General features: G+C 53.6%; 1 long non-coding RNA gene across 1 annotated transcript in view; it reads left to right on the forward strand.

The window, feature by feature from the left end:
• The first annotated feature begins 12,522 nt into the window (after positions 1–12,522).
• Positions 12,523–27,632, forward strand: part of LOC140425631 (uncharacterized) — a 200,195-nt gene continuing 185,085 nt past the window's right edge. Inside the window, exon 1 of the long non-coding RNA XR_011947914.1 lies at positions 12,523–12,799. This is a non-coding gene — a long non-coding RNA (uncharacterized lncRNA). The remainder of the gene's footprint in view (positions 12,800–27,632) is intronic.

Consider the following 27,632-nt stretch of genomic DNA (forward strand, 5'->3'; position numbering starts at 1 on the left):
CTCACACAGTTGCGGGTGGACGCGTGTCTATTGCAGGCCATGGAGGATGATGACAACCCGCCCTGCGATGAGCTCCTGGCTCCACATCGTTGGACTATGTCTGACCCATGGCCACAGTACCACCATCCACCCGGACCATCCCTGCATGCGGCTGTGACACTGCAGCGCACGGTCCAGTCCTCTGCCCGGGGGATGTTGATGGCGGCCCAGGGGGAACGGGGCAGACTCACCTGGGGCTGAGGTAAGACCACCCCTCACACACACACTTGCGCTCAACGTACATGACACCCCCGCACACTTTGGACAGAGCACAAAGGCAGCTTCTGTAGGTGTAACATTGACTTTAATAACCAAAGGAGTTCATGCACGTGCCCGAGCCCCTAAAACTCATCTGTGCCCTGCACCCGTGCCAACTTACTCAGTGTCTAATTGTTTGGCCTTACGGGCCCTTTGACTACGTCTACGTGGTTCCCCAGACGGTACAGCAGAACTGGAGGTGGACTCCTGTGACTCCTGCCCTCTGACACTGGATCCCTTTGGCGGCCGTTTCCTGGGGCGTCCTGGCCTAGATGGGCCAGGCTGCGGCCCGGGCGACTGGGATGGCGAGCTGCCAGCCTGTCCTGCCCGTTGCCCACCCGATGCACCTGGGACGGAAGGGGGGGAGTCCGAGGTGTCGCGGTGTACCGGGACCTCCCCGACATGGGGGAACTGGGACGGACCACACCACCTCCTCCTCCCTCGGGGTGCCCGATGGCCCCCAGGCCTCTACATGGGTGGGGGATGCGAATGGACTGGCCATCCGACGCCCCCCCGGCATCTGGCGCTGCCAGTCCTGGAGGCCCGTGCTGGTATCGACAGGGGTCTGCAGGTTTGCAACCATGGAGCCCAGGGGGTTGGCAAACCCTGTCTGTGACAGTGCGACGCCGGCTCGCACATGGCCACTGGCGCCGATGCCCTCAGCGATGGCCTGCAGAGACTGGGCCATGGCCTGCAGAGACTGGGCCATGGCCTGCAGAGACTGGGCTATGGTGTTGAGCTCCTCTGCCATCTGGCGCTGGCACTGGCTCATGGCCTCCTGTGAGAGGGCAGCCATGTCCTGGGCCACAGACGCCGCCTGCACGGAAAGCCCCAGGCCTCGCAAACCGTTCCCCATGTCTGACACCGTCGCACCCATTGCCTCCACCGTGGACGCCACCCGTGCGGTGTCGGCCTGGGTGGCACTCATGACCGGCACCACTCCCAGCTCCTGGACGCGGGTGGACTCCTCCACCTGCGACTGCAGCCGCCACAAGCCGCCCGTCACCCTCTTCGCTCGTCTCCGGGTCGGTGGTTGCATCGGATCTATGTGTGGGTGTGGAAACTCCAGGAACCCGGGATCCATCTGGGCGGCAGATGTTCGCTTGGGCTGGGCTGCCCTCCGACCGCCCGGTCTCTCTGCTGCTCCTACCTCCACCTGCTGTACCGGGACTGCTGTGTTGTGCGCACCAGTGAGTGTACCAGACGCCTCATCACTAAAGTGCCCAACCGAGGTGAGTGTTTCTGCGATGGTGGAGGGTGTTGGTGACAGCAGTGGCGTTGTGTCGTGCTCTTCGTCCCACTCTGAGTCCATGGCACTTTGGGGTGGGGGTTCGTCTCCACCCATCCACTCTGAGTCACTGTCCGGTATTTCGTCTTCCTGGGTAGTGCTGTCCCGGGTAGTGCTGTCCTGGGCAGTGCTGTCCTGGGCAGTGCTGTCCCGGGTAGTGGTGTCCTGGGTAGTGGTGTCCTGGGTAGTGGTGTCCTGGGTAGTGGTGTCCTGGGTAGTGGTGTCCTGGCTCGGATGTGACGGGGGCCTGTGGCTGCCCCCCTCATCGCTGGGTGGTCGCTCCCGCACGTGACGGGGCTGTCGTCTCCCTGTTGCTCCAGGTCACTCCGTCTCCCGTGGTGTGCGAGGGGCATCCTGCGGGCGTCGCATGCTGGAGGGTCCGGGTCTCTCTGTCTCCCGTGGCCTCCGAGGGGCATCCTGCGGGCGTCACATGCTGGAGGGTCTGGGTCTCTCCGTCTCCCGTGGCCTCCGAGGGGCATCCTGCGGGCGTCGCATGCTGGAGGGTCCGGGTCTCTCCGTCTCCCGTGGCCTCCGAGGGGCATCCTGCGGGCGTCGCATGCTGGAGGGTGCGGGTCTCTCCGTCTCCCGTGGTCTCCGAGGGGCATCCTGCGGGCGGTCTGCATCTGCGGGGATGGGTGCCTGGACGTTTGGTCCTGCGATACACAATGAAGCATGCATGGTTAGACACGCAGGCAGTGATCAGGTGATATGGGGGATGGGGATATAGGGGAGGGGGGCTATGGGGACGGGCTGTCGGTGACTCACTTGCTAGTACGCCCCCGACCACTGCATCAGCAACCTCCCGGTCCTCAGGTCCGCCAGCCAGTTCCAGGGCCCTTTCCTCGTGTTCGGTCAGTGGCCTCTCATCAGCGGGGCCTCCTCCAGTCCTCACATGCGTGCTTATCCTGTGGGGGGGTGGGGGGGGGTGGTGGCAGGGGTAAAAGGCAACACTGTTAGGCAGGTATATGAATGCACGCCATCGGTTGCGCATGCATTGCAGAGATTAAGGTTAGGGCTGGATTCACTTGGGGATATGGGGGAGGGGGGGATATGGGGGAGGGGGGATATGGGGGAGGGGGGATATGGGGGAGGAGGGATATGGGGGAGGGGGGGGATATGGGGGAGGGGGGATATGGGGGAGGCTCACCCTGCCTGCTCTGACGAGGTCGTTCACCTTCTTGTGGCACTGGGTGCCTGTCCGTGGTGTCAGGGCCGCAGCGGTGACGGCCTCTGCCACTTCCCTCCACAGACGCCGGCTGTGGCGTGGGGCAACTCTGTGGACGTGCCCGGGATACAGGGCATCCCTCCCCTGCTCCACTGCGTCCAGGAGCGCCTCCACATCGCGTGACTCGAACCTCGGGGCTGAGCGACGGCCAGCCATCCAGTCGGGTGTTGCGGTCGGGTGTTCCGGTCGGGTTGGGGGGGCAGCGCGGCCTTATGAGCCGTCACGCCGTGCGGCGCGTATGACGCTGCACGGCGTGAACCATGTGCGCAAGCGTGGATCCCGTTACGTCGCTGCTAGCCCATTTCGGGCCGGAGACTTTCAACCCATTTTTCCGACGTGACGCAAGTCGGATTTGCGCCGTTTTTTGCGCCGATCGGCGGACTTTGCGCCGATAACGGAGAATTTCGCCCCAGGTCCCCCATTCTTCTTGTTCTTTGCAGGACTATTTGGGGGGTTGGATTGGATTGTTTATTGTCACGTGTACCGAGGTACAGTGAAAGGTATTTTTCTGCGAGCAGCTCGAACAGATCATTTAGTACATGAAAATAAAATGAGAAGAAAATACATAATAGGGCAACACAAGGTCCACAATGTAAATACATAGACAACGGCATTGAGTGAAGCACACAGGGGTTTAGTGTTAATGAGGTCAGTCCATAAAGGGGTTGGTTCATGCCCCCCATCCCCCACCGCCCCCCACCCCCCACCCCCCCCACCACCACCCCACCCCTCCCCCCTCACCACCTCCCCCCCCCCCCCCCCCCCCCACTACCCCCAACCTGTTGCATCTTGTTGAGGGTGCACACTGCTGCTACTGTGAGTCCGTGCTGGATGTTTAACTTAAATTGAAGCATCAAATGTAAAAGGCCTATTAACACAACAAAAGTATGGGAGGCACGGTGGCGTAGTGGTTAGCATTTCTGCCTCACAGCACAAGGGACCCGGGTTCCATTCTGACCTTCGGTGACTGTGTGGCGTTTGCACATTCTCCCCGTGTCTACGTGGATTTCCTCCGGGTGCTCAGAAATCTGTCCACAGGTGAAAGATGTGCAGGTGAGGTGGATTGGCCGTGTTAAATTGCCATTTAGTGCGCAAGGGTTAGATGTGGTTATGTGGTTGGGTAGGGGCGTGGGCCTAGGTGGGGAGCTCTTTCGTAGGGTCGGTGCAGTCTCAATGGGCTGAATAGCCTCCTTCTGCAATATAGGGATTCGATGATTCTATGATGATGTACAGCTTGGGACCAAATTTGGAGGCGGCGATGTTCCTATGTGGGTTTGAAAGGCGTTGTCAAAGGAGTCTTGACAGGTTGCTTCAAAATGTAATCTGAATCAGGGTTTTTCAAATTGTGTGGTGCGAGCGGGTATCGGGAGGGCTGCCAGAGTGATCGGTCCTGCAGGGGCCCCAATTGCAGGAGAAGTCCCACCGACCGCTACTGCCATTTTTATTGAGAATGGTGGCTGCTGCCACCTTTTGAATGAGAAGGAAATTTGGCTGTGTGCAGTCTTCCGGCCAGAAGTGGCAGCAGTGAGCAGGTCACAGGTCCTGCCTGTACACTTGATGTCAAGCCCCGCTATGTACGTGCTTTTGATGCCAAATCACGGAGCAGAGCTTCTGTCTATTTCTAGCTGATGGCAAGCAAGGCAAGATGAATAATTTTCTTACAAGAAAAAGACGGCTAGGGACGCAAATAGGCAGTGTACCTACTGAACAGGATCTCACAACTGAATCTGCTGGAGAGAGCTGCACAGGAGAGTTCAGGGCAGGCCAGAGCAGTGCTAGTGTTAGCTCTGTACAGAGCTTCAGGGCCTCTGGTTCACAGCCTGCAAAGAGGAAACTTAACTCAGGAACAAAGGAGTATAAAGATGATTTCCTGAGTATGGATTTGTCAATTGTGCCGATGCAAATAAGGATGCAAAGACCATGGGTGGGATTCTCTGTCCCTCCAGCCGGCCAATGGAGTTTCCCATTATGGAGAATCCCGCCAGCGGATAATCCAGACCCATGTGTGATTTATGCAGGGAAGTACTGGAAAATGAGAGGAAAAGTTTCTGATTTTGAAAGAGAAGTGGTGGGTGAAAAACCCTTTTAAGGTTGAGATCCCAGAGTCCGTTATTAACTGTGTTGTGCCCGGCACAGATCCGGCCGTGCCAGATGAATAGAGGGAAAGGCCGAAATTGAGATTCGCACCGGGCGTGAACCATTTTGCCATTCACCCGAATCTTTCCCAATTATGGTGAGAAGCTCATTAAGACTAATTAGCATTCATTTCAATCTCATTCGCGAGATTGAAGGCAAACTCAACGGCCTCCCGAGAGTAGTCATGCGGGTGCCGTTTAGTATTCCTTTACAAAAACGGGAAGCTGACGCAATGGCTACCGAGGGGGTAGCCCTTGCGTCAGGGCTCGGAGGGGTGTGGGGGGAGGGGAGGGGCTTCAGGGTGGTTGGGATTGTTCAGGGGGCTGGAGGGAACCTGACCGGTGCTGCCCCTGAACCGGGGGTGGGAGGGGTGAGGGCCTTGCCTCCCTGCCTCCTCTTTGAGGCCTCTTCAAGCCACTTTTGCATAGCTGCAGAAGACTGTCTGTCCTATCAAACTCTCCCAGGACAGAGCCCTGCTGTGACTTTTCTATTGAAAGTCAATCTCACCCCCGTTGACTCTGAGCAACCTCTAGCAAGGAGCGATGAGCCTTGTTAGCTGTGAGAGAACTCTCAAGTGGCTCCTCAAAGGCACAGGTGGCCTGTCTGAGAGGATAATTAGAGGACTGGATGTCCTGAAACATCTATACATTGTGCCTGAACTCCAGAAGTGTCAGCACCACAGAGGCAGCTGCCAACAATCAAACAGTAAAGAGCAGGTTTTCCCCGCTCAGGACCCTCTTACAGGTGAAGGGTGAGTGTGTGGATGAGATCTGAGCGGGAGGTCCCTATTGTTGCTGGCAGAGATCTGGAGTCGAGGCGTTCCTGATTGTGAAATCTGGCTCACTGGGTGGCACTCTGAGAGAAGGCGGGACAGTCATGGTAAGTGTGGGGGAGGCCTGGGAATCTGCGGGTCTCGTCATGGAAGCCCAAACTCATTGTCGGTCGCTCTCCTCCAGGTCCTTCCAGGTACAAATATGTTTGCTGGCGTAGATCCCGCGGACGCCGCCCTCGCTGTGATCATAGCAGTCGAGGCGGACAGACGCTAGAGATGTCAGCAAGAGCAACGCAGGCTGGAGGTGGCACCGCATGTGCAGGGGGCCGCCGGACACACTGAAGACACAGTCGCCCATCAGGCTGAGGAGGGGGTCAGAAGGGAAGGCCAGTGACGTGCCAGGGTTTACAGGAGCTGTTGGTCTTTCCATGAGCTGACAGATGGCATATGAGATGACATGACGAGACCCGCAGAACCCCAGGCCTCCCCTCAGCACTGTGAATGTTAGTGGATGGAAAGTATTCCGCCTGGATGTCGGTGACCAGTGGTGTCCCGCAGGGATCTGTTCTGGGACCTTTGCTCTTTGTGGTCTTTATAAATGACTTGGATGAGGAAGTGGAAGGGTGGGTTCGTAAGTTTGCCGATGTCACAAAGGTTGGTGGAGTTGTAGTGTCGAGGGCTGTTGCAGGTTACAACAGCCCATTGACAGGATGCAGAGCTGGGCTGAGAAGTGGCAGATGGAGTTCAACCCAGATAAATGTGAAGTGATTCATTTTGGAAAGTCGAATTTGAATGCTGAATACAGGGTTAAAGGCAGGATTCTTGGAAGTGTGGAGGAACAGAGGGATCTTGGGGTCCACTTACATAGATCTCTCAAAGTTGCCACCCAGGTTGATAGGGTTGTTAAGAAGGCGTATAGTGTGTTGGCTTTCATTAACAGGGGGATTGAGTTTAAGAGCCGCGAGGTTTTGCTGCAGCTTTATAAAACCCTGGTTAGACCACACTTGGAATATTGTGCCCAGTTCTGGTCGCCTCATTATAGGAAGGATATGGATGCTTTGGAGAGGGTGCAGAGGAGATTTACCAGGATGCTGCCTGAGGGCATGTCTTATGAAGAAAGATTGAGGGAGCTAGGGCTTTTCTCACTGTAGCGAAGAAGGAAGAGAGGTGACTTGATAGAGGTGTACAAGGTGATGAGAGGCATGGATAGAGCGGATAACCAGAGACTTTTCCCCGCGGTGGAAATGGCTGTAACAAGGGGACATCATTTTAAGATGATTGGAGGAAGGTATAGGGGAGATGTCAGAGGTAGGTTCTTTACACAGAGAGTGGTGGGTGTGTGGAATGCACTGCCAGCAGAGGTGGTGGAGTCAGTCATTAGGGACATTTAAGCGACTCTTAGGCAGGCACATGGACAGCAGTAAATTGAAGGGGTGTAGGTTAGGTTGATCTTAGATTAGGATAAATGGTCAGCACAACATCGTGGGCCGAAGGGCCTGTACTGTGCTGTCCTGTTCTATGTTCTATATGTCCCAGTAGACTGCGTCTCAACAGGGGACAGTGTGGCACCTGTGCCACCTCCTCGAGGACATGGCACCCCGTGGAGGAGGAGGACACACCCTTCCTATGGCCGTGAGTGTCACTGCAACACTAAATGTTTATGCCATCGGGTCATCCCAGGGCTTGAGCGGGACCTATGTGGAATTTCGCAGTGTACAGGTGCATCCAGGAGGTGACGGATGCTCCGTATACCTGGGCATCTGACTGCATCACCTGGACCTGGACTAGCCACACCAAGATTTGCTGTCATCGGCAGGGTGCCCCAGTTCAGGAAGTCGTCGATATCACGCATGTCATCCTGTGAGCACTGGGGCATCATGGAGTTCATAGAATTCATAGAATTTACAGTGCAGACGGAGGCCATTCGGCCCATCAAGTCTGCACCGGCCCCCTGAAAGAGCACCCTACCCAAGCCCACACCTCCATCCCATCCCCACAACCCAGCAACCCCACCCAACACTAAGGGCAATTTTAGACACTAAGGGCAATTTAGCATGGCCAATCCTCCTAACCTGCACATCTTTGGACTGTGGGAGGAAACCGGAGCACCCGGAGGAAACCCACGCACACACGGGGAGGATGTGCAGACTCCGCACAGACAGTGACCCAAGCGGGAATCGAACCTGGGACCCTGGAGCTGTGAAGCAATTGTGCTAACCGCCATGTGACCGTGCTGCCCTAGGATGAGGAGTGGCCTGTGTTAACAGGAAGGGGCTCCACGCCCTGAATGCTCAGGTTGTGTGCGACACCTCACTGACACAGGCCGACCTCTCTGTCTGTCCCGGATCTCTCCTCGGGCAATACTGTGATCTCCAGGGCCCATTCCTCAAAGGGGGTGAGGACTCGAATCTCTGGGACACTTCCTCCTCCTCCCATCTTAGCCTTTTCCCTCTGGGCTATCTCCTGCTGCGCGGATAAAGAGGGGACATTGTGAGCCGCACGCTTGATTGGTCAGGTGAGCTATAGCAGGTGGCATGTCTGAACACTGCACCTAGCAATGAAGGCTTGTGCTGGTGGGTGCCGGGAGAGTGTGAGGTGTCGGCCAGTGGATTGGCTGGGGGGGGGGGGGGGGGGATGGAGAAGGGGGTGTTGTGGGAAATTAAGGGATTGCATGCGGGTCTGATATTATGAGAGAGGTGCTAACTTGGAGGTCGTTTGTCTTTTTCCGACATTGGACAACTGTCTTCTTGGTCACGCTGCGCACACTCACTGCAATGCCTCCCAGGCGGCATTGTCCACTGTTGCTGGTTCTCAGACCCCTCCCGGGCAACAGGGTGCCCGCCTCCCCCTTGCTAGCGACGAGCAACTGAGGTGCGAGGGAGGGAGGCATGTCGAGAGTCACTTGGGGGCTCATTTTTGGAACAAAGCACGGGAGCATACAGGACGCAATCTCGCCATTTCAGCCAACACAAAATACACGGCCAAACTCAACCAAAATGACACTTGGAACTATTTTGTTTGAATAGCACCCTATGTTGCTGTAGCTGATGGGTGACAGCACATTAAAAACATGCCAAAAGCCCATGAGGCTGTCAGCATTCTGGAGTAGCATCTCCCAGGAGCATCCAGTGCTGAGTAAAACAAGCACTTTGTTGCTATTGCCTTTCATGACGACCTACATGTGCCAGGTTGGATCTTGCATTCTCAAAAAGGTAAAGATGGCACAAAGGATCCGCCTGAACTCTGCACCTGATGTGCGCATTGTCCTCTCTACCTGTGAACCTGATTCAAGTGAGATCATGAGGATCAAGCAGGCTTCCCTTTCACACTAAAGGTAAGTGAACAAGGCGTGGGTTGCAAAGGTCGGCCGGTTGGCAAAAGTAGTGTAGCCATCTGGGATGGCCACTTACAACGAGGAACAGAGAAGGTTGCAAAGAATAGCAGGAAAAATGGACAATGCGAGATTCAGGCAGGCTCAGAGCCTGGAAATGTATATTTGTGAGTGAGGAATCCAGACGGTATAGAAACCCCAACCGATTAGCATTTGATGGACCGATTAGCATTTGATGGGCCATCTCCACCAGACAAAGGACTGGTACTTTAGCGACCGGTACAGTCCCAGACATTTCGGCGCCACTCCCTGTTTTAGGGAGGGGTAAACAACAGGGTCAGTGACCGCTTGGGACATGCCCAGCCATCCAGGCACCCGCCCATTTATTGGTTCAAAATCGAACGTAGTGATCAGGGATCACCCAATTAGTGGGGTCCAAACTGAAGGACGGCCCAAAAGCGCGCGAAAACCCCCAAACATAAGAGAGTCCGCCATGTGTGCGGCCTCTTTTGGACCTGGCGCCCCGGCACCAACCATCTCCAATCGCAGCACCACCAGAAGCAGGTCCAAGTTCAACGCTACAGACCCGATAGATCCAGAATCGAGCAACGGCCACTGTTCCTCTGACCTCAGCCGGGTGCCTGAAGTTAAGTACAGGTTGTCATAGTCGATAGGTGTAGTTAACTAGTAGTATTTATGTTGCATGACTAATTGTGTGTAAATAAAGTACTCGACCTTGAACTAACTAACTGCTGTTTGGCTCTTTGATCGATAGCCGGTTGAACCTTGTGGTGGTATCATTCGATACCTGGCGACTCTGAGCATTAGGACATAGATATCCAAATGAAAGAGGGCAGCCTCACTGACTGCCATATTTACAGTAGGTAAAAAAGGCAACAGTAGGTCCCGGGAAAAAAGTTTGAAAAACGCTAATCTAAGTTGTGCCAGTAAGAATTCTTACATCACCAGATTAAAGTCCAGCATGTTTGTTTTGAATCACTAGCTTTCGGAGCACAGCTCCTTCCTCAGGTGAATGAAGAGATGGGTTCCAGAAACATATATGTAGACAAAGTCAAAGATGCAATACGATACTTTGAATGCGAGCATTTGCAGGTAAATAAGTGTACAGGTCTAGACGGAGCAGCCGGAGTGAGGGATAATCACAGGTTAAAGAGGTGTGAATTTTCTCAAGCCCTGACAGTTGGTTGGATTTCGCAAATCCAGGCCAGATGGTGGGGGATGAATGTAATGCGACATGAATCCCAGGTCCCGGTTGAGGCCGTACTCATGTGTGCGGAACTTGGCTATAAGTTTCTGCTCGGCGATTCTGCGTTGTTGCGCGTCCTGAAGAACGTTTCCCCGAAGATCAGAGGCTGAATGCCCTTGACTGCTGAAGTGTTCCCTGACTGGAAGGGAACATTCTTGCCTGGCGATTGTCACGCGACGTCCGTTCATCCGTTGTCGCAGCGTCTGCATGGCCTCGCCCATGTACCACGCTTCGGGGCATCCTTTCCTGCAGCGTATGAGGTAGACAACGTTGGCCAAGTCGCACGAGTATGTACCGCGTACCTTGTGGGTGGTATTCTCACGTGTAATGGTGGTACCCATGTCAATAAGTTGTGCCAGACAGAGAAGTGTAAAATTATATATAAATATTTGTGTATGCATACATGTAGAAAGATATATGTGTCCTTTTAGATTAGTTCTGTCTGTTTTGTGCAAGAGATGCCTACTGTTTGCTGAGAAACCAGTGTTGTTGATTTAATCTATATCACCAAAGGGGGCGGCTCCTGGGGAATATAGATAATGGAGAAAGTAATGAGGGTAGACTCGTGAGTCCTGTGATCCTAGCACAGAGCTAATAATGGAAAGCTGTTGGAGGTTGCATGCCTGCATTCCTGATATACCTCCCCGTGCAGAACATACTGCAAGCACTGAAGACAAAAAAAACATCCCCAATAGCTTCAGAGGAGAATTACATCATTCACCAGCTTAGAAATCTATTGATTCTCCAAAAAAGGAAAAAAGAAAATGGGGCTTGTATTTATCGAGTGACTTTCTCAACCACCTAAAGCATTTCGCAGCCAAGGAAGTATTTCTGAAGTGTAGTCGCTGCTGTAATGTGGGAAACGCAGCAGCCAATTTGCGCACAGCAAGCTCCCACACACAGCAATGTGACAATGACCAGATGAATTTGTTTCTGTGACTTTGTTTGAGGGTTATCGTAGAATTTGCAGTGCAGAAGGAGGCCATTCGGCCCATTGAGTCTGCACCGGCTCTTGGAAAGAGCACCCTACCCAAGCCCACACCCTCTCCCGATCTCCCATAACCTAGTAACCCCACCCAACACTAAGGGCAATTTTGGACACTAGGGGCAATTTAGCATGGCCAATCCACCCAACCTGCACATCTTTGGACTGTGGGAGGAAACCGGAGCACCCGGAGGAAACCCACGCACACACGGGGTGAACGTGCAGACTCCGCACAGACAGTGACCCAAGCCGGGAATCGAACCTGGGACTCTGGAGCTGTGAAGCAATTGTGCTAACCACTGTGCAACTGTGCTGCCCACGTTAGGTCATGGTGAGGAGGGGCTCCACGGCTCTCCTTTGAGACAGTACCACGGGATCTTTGATGGGCAAGAGAGGGCAAACAGGGTTGCAGCTTAACATCTGAACTGAAAGCTGGCACCTTCGGCAGAGCAGCACCCCTTCAGCTCTGCATGGTGATGCCAGCCTCGATTATTGCACTTCAATCCTAGGGGAGGACTTGAAATGAAAAGTGAAAATATTCATTTGGTCAGGCTGATCTGTGGAGAGAAGCAGCACGAATGGTTTGGAATCAAGAGCTGTACATTAACACTGCAGTGAAGTTACTGTGAAAATCCCGAGTTGCCATTTTCCGGCGCCTGTTCGGTTACGCTGAGAAAGAATTTAGAATGTCCAAATTACCTAACAGCACGTCTTTCGGATTTGTGGGAGGAAACCGGAGCACCCGGAGGAAACCCACGCAGACACGGGGAGAACGTGCAGACTCCGCACAGACAGTGCCCCAAGCCGGGAATCGAACTTGGGACCCTGGCGCTGTGAAGAAACAGTGCTAACCACTGTGCTACCATGCCGCCTCAGTTGGCTGACAAATGTCAAGAAATGATTTTGAGTTTAACACAACTTCTGTGCAAATTAGCTGTTGACATGTACGAACCTGCCAAAGAAAAATAAATGGAGGACATAAATGCATTTTGAAAATTTATGTGCATTAGAATGTTTCGAGCATTCTTTTAGGAACATTGCTATTTGTCAGGATGAAATGGAATGAATTGACTCAATGTACTGAGGTCACCAGCAATTTGAGTAATGTGGTTTGCAGTGCAGAAAATCCAACAAGATTATCTCAAGAAACATAATGGCAAGGGTGAAGTAGCCATCGAACTAAATGGTTCTGACCATACTTTGGTCCCGATAAAAGTGTCCGTAAGCACATCTGAGAGCACAGATCAAGCATGATGACCTTGGCTGTGCCTGGATTAATGTTTACATATTCATTATCCCCGATGCCTGGCCTGCATTCACTCACTCAGCTGCGAAGCCTCGAAGGAGGGGGAGCGCGATGCTTTGCTGGTGACGGCCGCGCCATGTGTAACAAAACTCTTCCGAGTCGTTGCGTATTTGCTGATTCCTGACCCTGGACCGGAGTGTGAAGGAAGGAACACACTCGCGGCCCTGCCCTGAGATTTCTATTCAAGTGTGGGTAAGAATTATTACGGCAAATCTGGAATGGAAATGATGAAGAAACTAAAGGTTCCTTGTGACCGTGTGACCTGAATCAGCTGAACCAGAAATCCATTAAATGAATTAATTTTTTTTTCATCCGGTTATTGATTATAGCACTCACTTGCCCACAGTAAAAGCCCACACAGCATAATAACTGTTTTATGAGTGAATGATTATCTAATGGAAATGACAGTAAAATGCATCCCAAACAAGGCTGTCAGCCTGCATACCCTACTCGTGATTCTCCCAGACATCAAACTCATACATACTACTCTATCATTTAAGCTGTCATTCATGTATGAAAACTTGTTAAGATGGCATGTTTTCTAGTATTTAACCATTACAGTGAATGCTGTATTCCAGTAAGCAAAAAGGAACACTGGTTGTCATCCTAGGTGCTGATCGTCTCCAACAATGTAAATTGCATGTTCAGTGACCTCCTCATAGAATCGTGGAATCCCTACGGTGCAGAAGGGGGCCATTTGGCCCTTCAAGCCTGCACCGACCGTCCGAAAGAGCACCCTATCTAGGCACACGCCCCACCCTATCCCGTAACCCAGTAACTTCACCTGACCTTGTGGACACTAAAGGACAATTTAGCATGGCCAGTTCACCTAACCTGTACATGTTCGGACTGTGGGAGGAAACCGGAGCACCCGGAGGAAACCCACGCACACACGGGGAGGATGTGCAGACTCTGCACAGGCAGTGACCCAGGCCGGAATCGAACCTGGGACCCTGGAGCTGTGAAGTAATTGTGCTATCCACAATGCTACCGTGCTGCCCCAAAATTGAATTCAAATTTCACCATCTGCAGTGGTGGGATTTGAACCTGTGTCCCCAGAGCATTACTCTGGGTCTCTGGTTTACTAGTCCCGTGACAATACCACAACGCCACCTCCTCCCCTTGATTCGACGGCAAGACCCGGCCCAACGCGACCCCAAGAGACCCGCCCAGCGATCCGACCCGGAGAGGCCCACCCAACAACCCAACCTACCTGGTGATGGAAGAAAGAAAAATCCACGTGGAGGCCCGACCGGGCCTACTTCAAGATCCGACCACAGAAGCGCCCAGGGAGGGAACAGACCACGGGACCCAGCCCAACCTGCCTCAGGAAGCCCCTGCCCACGACCCAGGACCCCCGAAACGGCGGAGACCCCGCGCAAGGACATAAATGCGCTGCAAGGTATTCCCACGCCCGCAGAACGCCGGGACCCATCCGGGCCGCAAACATGCCCCCCTAGCAACCCCTCTACCTCAACCAGCGCCCGGGACCCTGCCAGACACGACCCCAGATATGTAAACAGCGCCCTGTTCCCCGCCAGCGCCCTGGACCCCGCCAGCGCCCTGGACCCCGCCAGGCACAACCACCTACCTTCCACAAGAGCTGACATCTGCCATCGGATCCCAGGATCATCCAGCAGCAGCCGCCGACCAAGGAAGCGAGGGAAACGCGGCGGTCTGCAGGTTAGACTGAAGCAACGCGGTTTCAAGACCCCTCTCCCCAGCATACTCCTGGCAAACGTCCAAGCGATCGAAAGTAAGCTGGATGAACTTAACGCCAGACTTACCTCTCAGAGGGAAGTAAGAGACTGCTGTGTGCTCTGTTTCACAGAGACATGGCTCACCCCTGCCTCACCGGACTGTGCCATACAACCTGAAGGCTTCTCAATTCACCGGGCGGACTGCACGGCATCATCAGGCAAAGCGAAGGGTGGAGGGTTTTGCCTCCTCATCAACTCCTCCTGGTGCTTGGATGTGGCGACCCTGGCGACCTACTGCTCCCAGACCTGAAATACCTGACCGTGAAGTGCCGCCCATATTATCTTCCACATGAGTTCACTTCAGCCATGATCACAGCGGTCTACATCCCACCCCAGGCAGTAGTGAGGAAGGCGCTGGACGAAGTATACACAGTAATAAACAACTACGAAACAGAACACCCGGAGGCCTTGTTCATCGTGGCCGGAGACTTCAACAAGGCCAACCTCAAGAGTGTACTGCCAAAATTCCACCAGCACATCTCCTGTCCCACCAGGGGCGACAACACTCTTGACCACTGCTACTCAAAAATCAAGGGCGCCTACCGTTCCATCCCCTGACCGCACTTTCGGAAATCAGACCATAAGACGGTGCTCCTTCTCCCGGCATACAAGCCCAGCTCAAGAGGGAGAATCCAGCTAAGAAGGTCATGCAGTGCTGGTCCGAGGAGACAGAAGAGCTCTTACGTGACTGCTTAGAGACAGTGGACTGGTCCATATTTAAGAACTCAGCGACCAACTTAAAGTATGCCACCACTGTCACAGACTTCATCAGCAAATGTGTGGACGACTGCGTGCCAAAGAAAGCAGTACGTGCGTTCCCCAACCGGAAACCATGGCTCAATCGCGAGATTGACTCCCTACTGAAGGACAGATCTGAGGCGTTCAAGGCAGACGACCCTGACCTATACAAGAAATCCAGGTACGACCTCCGCAAAGCCATCCGGAATGCCAAGAGAGAATATCAAACCAAGCTAGAGTCACAGACAGACTCTCGGCGGTTGTGGCAAGGACTAAACAACATAACGGGCTACAAAGTGAAGCCGAACAGTATCTCTGGCAGCAGCGCACCCCTCCCCGATGAACTCAATGCATTCTATGCTCGGTTCGAGCAGGTAACCAACAATCCGCTGGCGAGTGCCTCAGCAGCCCATAATTCACCCATACCCACCATCACAGCTTCCGAAGTTAGATTGGCCTTCCTGAAAGTGAACCCTCGGAAGGCGACGGGCCCGGACGGGATCCCTGGTCGTGCACTCAGAGCCTGCGCGGACCAGCTGGCAGAGGTATTCACGGACATCTTTAACCTGTCCCTACTCCACTCCGAGGTCCCACCTGCTTCAAGAAGACCACCATCATACCGGTACCAAAGAAGAACCAGGCAACGTGCCTCAATGACTACCGACCAGTGGCCCTGACTTCAGTCGTAATGAAGTGCTTCGAGAGGTTGATCATGAAGCGCATCACCTCCATACTCCCAGAACGCCTTGATCCACTGCAATTCGCATACCGCTGCAACCGGTCCACATCAGACACCATTTCCCTGGCCCTACACTCATCCCTAGATCATCTCGAAAACAAGGACTCCGACATTAGACTCCTATTTATTGACTACAGTTCCGCCTTCAACACCATAATCCCAGCCAAGCTCATATCAAAGCTCCAAAACCTAGGACTTGGCTCCCCACTCTGCAACTTGATCCTCGATTTTCTGACCAACCGACCACAATCAGTCAGAATGAACAACAACACCTCCTCCACAATAGTCATCAACACCGGCGCCCCGCAAGGCTGCGTACTTAGCCCCCTACTCTACTTCCTGTACACACACGACTGCGTGGCAAAACTTGGTTCCAACTCCATCTACAAGTTTGCTGACGATACGACCATAGTGGGCCGGACCTCGAATAACGATGAGTCCGAATACAGGAGGGAGATAGAGAACCTCGTGGAGTGGTGTAGCGACAACAATCTCTCCCTCAATGCCAGCAAAACTAAAGAGCTGATAATTGACTTCAGGAAGCAAAGTACTGTACACACCCCTGTCAGCATCAACGGGGCCGAGGTGGAGATGGTTAGCAGTTTCAAATTCCTAGGGGTGCACATCTCCAAAAATCTGTCCTGGTCCACCCACGTCGACGCTACCACCAAGAAAGCACAACAACGCCTATACTTCCTCAGGAATCTAAGGAAATTCAGCGTGTCCACAGTGACTCTTACCAACTTTTACAGATGCACCATAGAAAGCATCCTATCGGGTTGCATCACAGCCTGGTATGGCAACTGCTCGGCCCAGGACCGCAAGAAACTTCAGAGAGTCGTGAACACCGCCCAGTCCATCTCACGAACCTGCCTCCCATCCATTGACTCCATCTACACCTCCCGCTGCCTGGGGAAAGCGGGCAGTATAATCAAAGATCCCTCCCACCCGGCTTACTCACTCTTCCAACTTCTTCCATCGGGCAGGAGATACAGAAGTCTGAGAACACGCACGAACAGACTCAAAAACAACTTCTTCCCCACTGTCACCAGGCTCCTAAATGACCCTCTTATGGACTGACTTCATTAACACTACACCCTGTATGCTTCATCCAATGCCAGTGCTTTTGTAGTTACATTGTATATGTTGTGTTGCCCTATTATGTATTTTCTTTTATTCCCTTTTCTTTTTTAATGTATTTAATGATCTGTTGAGCTGCTCGTAGAAAAATACTTTTCACTGTACCTCGGTACACGTGACAATAAACAAATCCAATCCAATCCAATCCCCGTGTTTGTGTGGGTTTCGGCCCCACAACCCAAAGATCTGCAGGGTAGGTGGATTGGTCACGCTAAATTGCCCTTTAATTGGAAAACAGAAATTGGGTACTCTAAATTTATTTTTAAAAAGACACAGGCAGAACATGCAAATTCCACACAGTCACCCGTGGCCGGAATTGAACCCTGGTCCCTGGAGCTGTGAGGCAGCGGTGCTAACTAACCACTGTACCACCATGCCTCCCCGAAATCCTCAATATCTTCCCTCTTACTGAGTAGCAGTTTCATGGCATTGGCTATCTTCTCCCATTCTCAGTTCTTCACACCCCTTCATTGCCTTTCCCTAACACTTCATCTCTTTCAGTCCTACAATCCTGTGATTTCTTTGTGCTCCTCCAGTTCTGACCTCTTGCTCTTCCCCAGTTTTAATCCCTGGACCACTGCTGGCTGTGTCTTGAGCCACAAAACTCTCAAATCTGGAATTTCCTTCCGAAACCTTTTTTCTTATTTTTTTTAATTTAGAGTACCCAATTTTGTTTGTTCTAATTAATGGGCAGATTAGCGTGGCCAATCCACCGACCCTGCACATCTTTGAACTGTGGGGGTGAAACCCACGCAGATACGGGGAGAATGTGGAAACTCCACACGGACAGTGACCCGGGGCCGGGATCGAACCCGAGACCTCGGCGCTGTGAGGCAGCAGTGCTAACCACTTCACCGCCGTGCCGCCCGTTCCTAAGCCGTTCCAGGTGCAGTGGCATTGTCACTGGACGAGTAAGAAATCCAGTAGATCCAGGGTGATCCGCTGGGGATCTGTGCTGGAATCCCAACAAGGAAGATGGTGAAATTTGAATTCAATAAAACTCTGGAATTATAAGTCTAATGGTGACCATTGTCATAAAAACTAATATCCTTTAGGGAAGAAATGCAATCTGTCTCCCTTACCTGGCCTCGTCTACATGTGATTCCAGACCTACACTCATGGCCCACCAAGTCACTCGGTTCAAGGGCAATTAGGGATAGGCAACGCCCGAACGAATAAAAATAAATTTAGGCTTTTGTGAAGGCGCGTGGCCTTCTGAATTTGGGACCTGCTCGCAGAGCTTCCAAGTCATCAGGGATTTGCAAAATTAGGATAGAGTTTGTGTGCAGCATAGAATTTTGGACAAGGTGAAGTACTTGGAGTGGTGAAGAATGTAAATGACCCTTGTGGACCTGGATCTGGAGGGCCCTCTTGGGGTGAGGCCAGAGAATCAAATGCTGAAAACAAACTTAATGTTGTCCCAAACTCGCTGATATCAAATGAAACCAAGGCTTCTCCTATGCTCATTAGAATATATCCAAATTCATAGTGCGCATAAATTAACATAATCAAACAGGGCCTAATGAAACACCAAACCCACAGAGCTGCGTTTCATCACAGAGCCTAAAAAGTAAAGCTTCAAATCACTGAACCGTTATTCAGGTCCACAGGTCACAGCATGTTTAAGAACTTGCAATTGGGAAGCTTTTTAATTTTTAATGTGATTTATGGCATTAAAAATCCATTAAAAGAGCAAAAAGGTATGAAGCAGGTCTGAGTAAGGATAAATTTAAAATAAAACCCTCGGCAATTGAGTTAAAGACCAGGAAAAGTACTTGGGCTGTGTTCTCCGTTTCAGCGGCTAAGTGCTGGCTCGAACGGAAAATCCGAGGGAGGTTTACGATGAAAAGAATTGGCACCGACCCCTCTCCGATTCTGTGACTGATGAGGGACTAGCAGCGGGCCGGGTGAAACTCCCGGCTCCCACGCCGAAAACGACTGGAGAATGGTCGGGTCCCGGGCCGCATGCGCACGGCTGACGACGTGCAGTGGTCGCACCGTACAATATGGCGGCGGCCGTGCGTGGACCTGATGCACCACCTGCGGCCCCACAGGCCAACCCGTGACCACCCCCACCAGTCCCACAGCCCTCGCGGAAGCACCCTCAGCCAGCAGCACGGATCCCGGCTGAGTGTGGCGGCGCTGGACACCATCTGCAGCCGCCGCGCCGGGTTCCCACTCGGCTGAGACCATCGGGGGCGGAGCATCATGGGAGGGCCTGCCAATGATGCCCCAATGGCGTCACAACGGCACGCGGCAAGGGGTGCCAATTCCGAGGGGACGGAGCATGGCTGACTGGCGTCAAACTGACGCCGGCCCCGATTTGGGCATCGGAGTCGATTTTCCGCCCGATTGCCGATTACCGATCGCCGGTATTGGCATCGGGCAACAGAGAATCCCGCCCCTTAATTTTCTGGCGCTCTCGAAAATCTTCCCCCACCACCAGACAACAGCAATCATAACATTACAGCGCAGTCCAGGCCCTTCGGCCCTCGATGTTGCGCCGACCTGTGAAACCACTCTCGGCGGACACTCATGAGCGAGAGTTGGGGCTGGATATGTGGCCAGGTTTCGAACCCGTGATTCGTTAGTCCAGAGGAATTTTTTTATTATTCGGTCATGGGACGTGGGCGTCGCTGGCTGTGCCAGCATTTATTGCCCATCTCTAATTGCCCTTGAGGGGGAAGTTCGGAGTCAACCACATTGCTGTGGGTCTGGAGTCACAAATAGGCCAGACCAGGTAAAGGTGGCAGATTTCCTTCCTTAAAGGACATTAATGAACCAGATGGGGCTTTACGACAATCGACAATGGTTTCATGGTCATCATTAGGTTCTTAATTCCAGATTTTTTAAAAAGTTGAATTCAAATTTCACCATCTGCAGTGGTGGGATTTGAACCTATGTCCCCAGAGCTTTACTCTGGGTCTCTGGTTTACTAGTCCAGTGACAATGCCACTATGCCACTGCCTCCCCTTGATGAATGATGTCAACATTCGGGGAAAACCTAGGCATATTAGTTTGTGGGTCACTCACATCAAAAATCCTGGTGACCTTTTAAGCCAGGGAAGTGGTTTGTGTCCAGGTAACAGGAGGTGGAGACACCAGGATGTGGAAGTGAAACTCAGCTGAAGACCAAGTGGGTCGCCCAAATTGCAAATGGTCTGATTCAGCCTTCACTAATGTTGGAGAAGGATAAAATCAGAGACACTAAGGTTGGGGAACTTGTGCTAAGGATCTAAGCTTCACTGACTTCACTGTTCCTCGTGCCAAGCTGGTACAACTCATCCAGGATCTGTCACTGGACATGTTCCTGACATCACGGATGTGGTCAATGGACTGAGATGGCTGATGTTGTGAGAAGTGCTATAAAGATGCAAGCATTTTTTCGTTTCACCGTCAGCGTACATTGGAATACTAGCATTGTGCCTGCAGAAGATGCCCATGAAATATCATGCCTGGTTGGCGGAAAATCAAATACAGCAGCTATGATTTTCCATACTGTAACTGATTTATTATGACACCCCGTTAATAGGTCGTAAAGCTGCATTTGCGTTATATGAATTCCCGCACATTCTGCAGCTATGTGTTCAACCCGCAGTGTCTGCATCTGCTGGGCCATTTATTGCAAATAATCGTTGACCTACGGGAATCGTGCACGTATGTACTGGAAAGGGTGATGTGGGCACACAAAGAAATATTGCATCTTGGTGTCATAATATGCACCCATGCACATCATGAGGTAAAAACAGGCAGTGACAGACACCCAGGTGAGCCAATCAACATACAGGAAGGAACACAACCAATCACCAGACAGAACACCAGAGGGGGGCTTCCAACTATAAAACACACGCGGCAACAGCACTCCGCCTCTTTCCACTGGTGACAACTGTAGTGACAGTCAGGGTGTATATATCAGTCAGCACCTTCTACACGTGGATCAGAGCTAGCCTGGTCTAGTAAGTTAGAGTTAGTACACTTAGAGTAGTAGAGTGTCAACCCACAGCCAGCTGTGTGCATTGTTACAGAAGTTCAATAAATCGTATTGAACCAACGCCTACGTTTGGTGTATGCTTTACCGTTCATCTGCATCCTGTTGCAGTCCGTGTTACCCCAGGGCGAAAAACACGACACTTGAAACATTCAAAATATTATGCCTGTGAACTTTATGGGAGGTTTCACGATTGTCATAAAGCGTGCGGTAACAACCCACGAGCGCGGGTACACTGCCGACAAAGCGGAGGATCCTGCCCACGGAGAACCCCGCAGATACTCCCAGTGTCAACTGCGGCACACCCAGCTCCGAGTCAGTAAAAGGAAAGCTTTGCATTTTACATCGCATCCTTCACAACCACTGGGCATCTCAAAGGGTTTTAAATATCATCCAGATAACTCCTCTGCCCTTTTTCAAAATAGTGGTGGACGGCACGGTCGCACAGTGGTTAGCACTGATGCTTCACAGCGCCAGGGACCCGGGTTCGATTCCTGGCTTGGGTGACTGTCTGTGTGGAGTCTGCACGTTCTCCCCGTGTCTGTGTGGGTTTCCTCCGGGTGCTCCGGTTTCCTCCCACAGTCCAAAGAAGTGCAGGTTAGGTGGATTGGCCATGCTAAATTGCCCTGAGTGTCCAAAAAAGGATAGGTGGGATTACTGGATTATGGGGATAGGGTGGAGGTATTGGTTTAAAAAAGGTGCTCTTTGCAAGGTTGGTGCACACCTGACTGGCCGAATAGCCTATTTCTGCACTGTAAATTCTATGATTCGAAAGTGCCATGGGATCTTATATTTTCTTGGTTTAATTTCTGGTCTGAAAGATGGCAGCCCTGACCGTGCAGCCCTCCCTCAGTACAGCACTGGGATCAAGTCCTACTCCAGAGAATTGAGCATACTAATCAAGGAGGACATTCTTCGGCAATCCTGAAGGGAGAGCTGTCTTGTCGGAGATGCCATCTGTCTGATTAAATGTTGAACCAAGGTTCCATTTATTCTCTCAGGTGGATTATTTGCATCCCATGACAGTATGGTGAAGAAGATATGGGGAGTTGTCCCTCGTGTCCTGGCCAATATTTATCCCGCTGACAACATCACAAAAACAACTTATCCCACCACTGTTTGTGGGAGCTTGCTGTACAAAAACTGGATGCTCAGATTCCTACATTACTACACTTCAAAAGAAATATCTATTTGTCTGTAAAGCCCTTTGGCCATGCAGGGTGCTATATAAATGCAAGTCTTTCATTTTATATTTAGATGCACCAATCTCTGATTGGTAGAACCTTGAAATGTTATATAACCTGTAAGACATTACGAGAGATGAGAGAATCCCAATTAATTTGATTAATTTTCACATATAAATCCACCAAAACTCAATGTGATGCAAAATCTTACAGTCAAAATCTTATAAAGTCATCTTATATGACTTCAAGAGATGAATTATTCCTTTGATTAACATTCAGCAACCAGAATTTTAACTGAAAGGCTTATAAAATAAAATTCCTCCGTGGCTTCACTTATCTTCTTAATTTGGTTATTATCTTCACAGATTATAATCAATGTATAATGCTTGGATACCTGCAAAAATTAATAAAATGATGTTATCCTTCAGCTGTTCTGAAAACATCAATACTGCTGATCTTAATAAACAGGGATCAGTTTATTGTGAGGTGTGCGTAAATTAGGGTAGCGCCCGGGTCAGGATTTGTAAAGACGCATGTGAAAGTAGACAAATCGCTGTATCACAGTCTATTTAGTTGTCAATCCAGCGACTCAGCAGACAGACTGGAAATAGAATTTCTTTCACACCGATCTAGTTTGCCTGCATAACTCATACTGCACTGCCACCGCGCACTTTAAAAATGATTTCTTCTTGGGTTGCGGGCATCATCGGCAAGGCCAGCATTTGTTGCCCACCCATAACTGCCCTTGCGAATGTGGCGTCGAGCCGCCTTCTTGACCCACTGCAGTCACTGCCATTCCCGCAAGATCAGAACGTCCAATCCAGCTGTGACAAAGGGTCAACATCCAGCTTCGACAAAGAGTCAGCCGGACTGGAAACGTGAGCTCCCCTTCTCTCTCCGCAGATGCTGTCAGCCCTGCTGAGGTTGCCTGTTTTTGTTTCTAGCCCGGGGTCAGTTCGACGCTGGGAGGGAAGTCATTCTCTGCTGCGGCATTTAAAGACATGCGGCAGCTTAAAGGGGCAGGCACGGTGGTTTAAAGCTCCATTTTTCTGCCTGCCCATCGTCAGCAGAGCTGAAGAATTTTTGGTTAAGAGACTATGACCCAGCCGGGGGAAAGAGGCACTGTTCAGAATTGATTGTGTCCGCCTCAGAATCTACTTCAATCTCATAGAGACAAAGAGACAATCTTATGCGAGTTGCCGGTTCAGAGTAGATCGGATTGAAAGATATTCTATTTCCAGTCTAGCTGCCCTTAAAATTGAGTCAAATTGACAATTAAATAGACTGAGATACAGAAACTAGTCTACTTTCACATTCATCTTTACAAATCCTGACCCAGGTGTTACCCTTATTTTCGCACAGCTCATAATAAACATTATAACAGAGGTGGCACGGTGGCGCAGTGGTTAGCATTGCTGCCTCACGGCGCTGAGGACCTGGGGCGCGATTCTCCGACCCCCTGCCGGGTCGGAGAATCGCCGGGGGCTGCCGTGAATCCTGCCCCCGCCGAATTCTCCGAAGGGAGAAAAGTCGGCGGGGCGTCAATCGCTCCGCCCGCCTCGGAGAATGGCACGGGCGGGCGCGAGACAATGGACTCCGGGGCTGCCCATATTCTCCCGGCCGGATGGGCCGAAGACCCGCCAACGTGACCACGGGTCCCGGTGGCGTAAATCAAAACATCTTTTTAACAGCGCCAACCAGTGCTGATGGTTGACGCCGTCCAGCGTGGAGGTAGGTCACGGCCTGGGGGGTGGCCGCTGGAGAGGTGATGGCGTGGCCGCAGTCTGTGTGTGTGGGAGAGAGGTGTATGTGGGTGTGTGTGCGGCAGGGGGGGGGTGGAGTGGGGTGGACTTCGGGGGAGTGCCGGGGAGGGGGGGTGAGTGCCGGGGAGGAGGACGGGAGGGGGTGCGTGCCGGGGAGGGGGGACAGGAGGATGAGTGCCGGGGACGGGGAAGGGGACGGGGGGACGGGGGGGTGCGTGCCGGGGAGGGGAACGGGGGGGGGTGCGTGCCGGGGAGGGGGGGTGCGAGGGCAAGGGAGTTTGTCCACCTGGCCAGGTGCCATCCTCCAACAGTCGCGCCCATGCGGTCCATGCCACCTGGCTGGGGGGAGGGGGGGTACGGGCAATGATGCGTATCCCCCCCCACCCCCGCAGGCCGTCATGTTTTCCGATCAGCCAGCGATGTTGGCCGCCATGGCGGCAGCTGCTATTCTCTATGTTGCCCTGGATGAGGAGGAGGAGCGTGCCAGAGGGGCACGCTGCCACAGAGGAGCATGCCGCAGAGGGGCAGGCGGCAGCCGCCGAGGCTGGAGGGGCACCCGCCCAACAGGATGAGGAGGAGGAGGAGCAGGGGGAGCACGTAGTGGAGGAGGAACACGAGGAGGGGAGGAGGACGTCGCGGCGCCACGGCAACGGAGTCACCCGAGAAGGCCCCGTGTGTACCGTCCCCGGCTGTCGTACCAGGACCTCACGGAACGGGAATGCTGGAGGAGACTCCGGATGAGCCGGGAAACCGTGGCACACATCTGCCACCTGCTGGCACACCTGGCACCGCGTGGCACTGGGGACACACACCCTCTCCCCGTGTCCGTCAAGGTTACGGTGGCCCTGAACCTTTATGCCACGGGGTCATTCCAGATGCCAGGTGGGGACCTGTCCGGCATCTCGCAGACATTGGTGCACTGGTGCATCTGGGCAGTGACAGACGCCCTATATGCCATGGCGCACTGCTACATCCGCTTCCCTGTGGCCTCCGTATAGGCCAGCCAGGATGCCCAGGCCGTGGGCTTCTCTGCCTTGGCCGGGTTTCCCATGGTCCAGGGAGCGATTGATGGGATGCACGTCGCCGTGCGGCCAGCTGCAGATAACAGGGCCGTGTTCACCAATAGGAAGGGGACCTATTCCATGAACATCCAGGTGGTCTGCGATCACCGCATGATTATCCTGCACGTCTGCGCCCGGTACCCGAGAAGTGTACATGACTCATACGTGTTGTCGCGGTCTTACATCTCCGGCATGTACGAGGGACGCCACCACCGGATGAGGGGCTGGTTGCTGGGCGACAGGGGCTACCCATTGCGGTCGTGGCTGATGACGCCTATACGGAGGCCATGCAATGAGGCGGAGAACCGCTACAATGATGCCCATGTAGTGACAAGGGGTGTGATAGAGAGGTACTTTGGCGTGCTCAAAATGCGTTTCAGGTGCCTGGACCTCTCTGGGGGCGCCCTCCAGTATCGGTCAGATAGGGTCGGCCGCATCATTGTGGTGTGCTGCGTCCTGCACAACATAGCCCAGCAGAGGGGCGATGTGCCGCAGGCAGAGGAGGGCGGAGTGGAGGAGCAGCAGGAAGAGGCGCAGTCCTCCCCAGATGAGGGGGATGGGGACAATGCTCAGGGCAGACGGGCTAGACACGGGCGGGTGGCTGTCCACCGTTACCGGCTGGGCCAGCGGGCACGGGACAGGCTGATAGCCGCCCGCTTCACTGACTAGATGGGCGTGGGAATCGGGTAGTATGGCCACAGACCGCACACCATGGCAACAGCCGACCACCCACACCCCCCACCCATCCAACCACCCAGCACCCTCACCCACCCCCCCCCCCCAACCCCACCCACCCAACCCACATGAACACCACCACCCCCCCCCCCATTGCCGATCCACCTGCGGCACAACGGGCCGGGCTCACAAAGTTGCGGGTGGACGCGTGTCTATTGCAGGCCATGGAGGATGATGACAACCCGCCCTGCGGTGAGCTCCTGTCTCCACATCGTTGGACTACGTCTGACCCATGGCCACAGTACCACCATCCACCCGGACCATCCCTGCATGCGGCTGTGACACTGCAGCGCACGGTCCCGTCCTCTGCCCGGGGGATGTTGATGGCGGCCCAGGGGGAAGGGGGCAGACTCACCTGGGGCTGAGGTAAGACCACCCCTCACACACACACTTGCGCTCAACGTACATGACACCCCCGCACACTTTGGACAGAGCACAAAGGCAGCTTCTGTAGGTGTAACATTGACTTTAATAACCAAAGGAGTTCATGCACGTGCCCTAGCCCCTAAAACTCATCTGTGCCCTGCACCCGTGCCAACTTACTCAGTGTCTAATTGTTTGGCCTTACGGGCCCTTTGACTACGCCTAGGTGGTTCCCCAGACGGTACAGCAGAACTGGAGCTGGACTCCTGCGATTCCTGCCCTCTGACTCGGGACCCCTTTGGCGGACGTTTCCTGGGGCGTCCTGGCCTAGATGGGCCAGGCTGCGGCCCGGGCGACTGGGATGGCGATCTGCCAGCCTGTCCTGCCCGTTGCCCACCCGATGTACCTGGGACGGAAGGGGGGGGTGTCCGAGGTGTCAAGGTGTTCCGGGACCTCCCCCACATGGGGACCCGGGACGGGCCCCAGCACCTCCTCCTCCCTCGGGGTGCCCGATGGTCCCGGGGACACTACATGGGTCGGGGATGCGAACGGACTGGCCATCCGATGACCCTCCGACATCTAGCGCTGTCAGTCCTGGAGGCCCGTGCTGGTATCGACAAGGATCTGCAGGTTTGCAGCCATGGAGCTCAGGGGGTTGCCCATCCCTGTCTGTGACTGTGCGACGCTGGCTAGCACATGGCCACTGGCGCCGATGCCCTCAGCGATGGCCTGCACAGACTGGGCCATTGCCTGCTGAGACTGGGCCATGGCATTGAGCGCCTCTGCCATCTGGCGCTGGCACTGGCTCATGGCCTCCTGTGAGAGGGCAGCCATGTCCTGGGCCACAGACGCCGCCTGCACGGAAAGCCCCAGGCCTCGCAAACCGCTCCCCATGTCTGACACCGTCGCACCCATTGCCTCCACTGCGGACGCCACCCGTGCAGTGTCGGCCTGGATGGCACGCATGACCGGCACCACTCCCAGCTACTGGACGCGGGTGGACTCCTCCACCTGTGACTGCAGCCGCCGCAAGCTGGCCGTCACCCTCTTCGCTCGTCCCAGGTTCGGTGGTTCCATCGTAGCTATGGGTGGGTGTGGTAACTCCAGGAACCCGGGATCCATCTGGGCGGCAGATGTTCGCTTGGGCTGGGCTGCCCTCCGACCGCCCGGCCCCTCTGCTGCTCCTACCTCCACCTGCTGTACCGGGACGGCTGTGTTGTGCGCACCAGTGAGTGTACCAGATGCCTCATCACTAAAGTGCCCAACTGAGGTGAGTGTCTCTGCGATGGCGGAGGGTGTTGGTGACAGCAGTGGCGTTGTGTCGTGCGCATCATCCGACTCTGAGCCCATGGTACTTTGGGGTGGTGGTTCATCTCCACCCATCCACTCTGTGTCACTGTCCTGTATTTCAGTTTCCTGGGTAGGGGTCTCCTGAGTAGGGGTCTCCTGGGTAGGGGTGTCCAGGGTTGTGGTTTCGTGGCTCGGCTGCGACGGGGGCCTGTGGCTGCCCCCCTCATCGCTCGGTGGCACACGCCTGCGTCGCCGCACCCGCAC

Source organism: Scyliorhinus torazame, chromosome 6 (assembly GCF_047496885.1).
Source record: "Scyliorhinus torazame isolate Kashiwa2021f chromosome 6, sScyTor2.1, whole genome shotgun sequence".
Taxonomy (NCBI): Eukaryota; Metazoa; Chordata; class Chondrichthyes; order Carcharhiniformes; family Scyliorhinidae; genus Scyliorhinus; species Scyliorhinus torazame.